The sequence below is a fragment of the Octopus bimaculoides genome, chromosome 15 (assembly GCF_001194135.2).
Source record: "Octopus bimaculoides isolate UCB-OBI-ISO-001 chromosome 15, ASM119413v2, whole genome shotgun sequence".
Taxonomy (NCBI): Eukaryota; Metazoa; Mollusca; class Cephalopoda; order Octopoda; family Octopodidae; genus Octopus; species Octopus bimaculoides.
The window spans coordinates 9,752,631-9,754,249 of record NC_068995.1 but is presented as its reverse complement, the minus strand read 5'-3'; the positions used below and the strand labels follow the sequence as shown (position 1 = coordinate 9,754,249).

Here is a 1,619-nt window from a genome sequence, read left to right as displayed (position 1 = left end):
ATATATATATATATATAGGCATAGGAGTGGCTGTGTGGTAAGTAGTTTGCTTACCAACCACATGGTTCCAGGTACAGTCCCACTGCGTGGCACCTTAGGCAAGTGTCTTTAACTGCAGCCTTGGGCCAACCAAAGCCTTCTGAGTGGATTTCGTAGACAGAAACTGAAAGAAGCCTGTCGTATATATGTGTATATATACATATATGTGTGTGTATGAAAATACAGACTTTGCACTGTGGTTAAGAAGTTTGCTTCACATTCAGTCTCAATGTGTAGCCCCTTGGGTTAGTGTCTTCTACTATATCCCCAGGCCAAACAAAGCACTGAGAGGGAATTTGGTAGACGGAAACTGCAACAAACCTGGTCACTGGATGTTCAATTTCATGCGAGCATTTAAAGTAGACTTCCACCTAATCCACTTCTCATGCCCACCACCACTGTCTTCGTTGTCAGCAGTTTGAATGGAATTCAAAGGGCATGCCCCCTCCCTGAATTTCCTCCTCATCCAACTAGCTTATAAAGTATAAATTAACCATTGCATTGTGAAACACGAAATGCTTGAAACCAGGATTGTGGGAGAAATGGAAGTTAAGTGTGGAGCAGCAACAGGGTCAAGTGGAGTTTGACACACAGGGAGCTTCACTACTCACTCACAGTAAGGTGCTCACTGGCCACTTGAACCCCTGTATGAATGTTAAACACTTTAAATGTTTATAGTTGTTAGATCAATAGCCTGGTTGACCTTCCTAAATTAAACTGTACTTAAGTGACTGCTAGACAAAACAGCTTTAAACCAGATATACACATAGACAGGTATACACACACACACACACATACATACACACGTTTATATATATACACACATACAGACAACTTTCTTCCTTCCAGTCCAGACTTAAACTATATACATGTGTGTGTGCATGTATGCAAAAGCACATATTTTAAAGTTTTTTTCATTCAAGACTGTCAAGTGACACACACACCTGCATTCAGTAATATATATATATATATATCTCCTAACTGTTTGAAACACCAGTGTTATAATGGTGGCAGCTGATGAAGGAAATGTTCTCTATGTGGCCTGTGTGTTTTCTGTACCTTGTTTATCATTTTGTCCATGTTTTTTTTGCAACGTCCTGTACCCAGATATGCATCTATATATACATATAAATGAAGGTATGTACATATATATGCATATACTCATATATTATTTGTACACACACACACATATATATATATATATATATAAACACACACACATATATATACACAAACAGATACTCTAGCACAGACACGCACTTACACACACACACACATGCAAGCATGAACACAAACACACATAAAAACACTCAAACAGGTGGTATATTTTACAAATTTGTGTTTCTGTGTCTGTCTCTCTCTCTCTCTCTCCCCATGCCTTTGACACACTCTCTCTCCCCCTCTTTATATATATACATATATATCTTTGACACTTTCTCTCTCTCTCTCTCTCTCTCTCTCTCTCTCTCTCTGCATTAACCCTCTCATTACCGTCTATCTACTGACATACACTGCTTGTGTTTCAATTAATTTCGAAAATAACGAAGGACTCGGCATAAAATAACCCTGCGATTAAATAA

At 38.5% G+C, this 1,619-nt stretch overlaps 1 protein-coding gene across 1 annotated transcript in view; it reads right to left on the bottom strand.

Moving 5' to 3' along the window:
• The window catches only part of LOC106876471 (endophilin-A-like), a gene marked incomplete at its 3' end in the record, with an annotated part of 126,129 nt that overhangs the window by 46,251 nt on the left and 78,259 nt on the right, over positions 1 to 1,619 (bottom strand). The gene's annotated exons all lie outside the window — the stretch shown is intronic.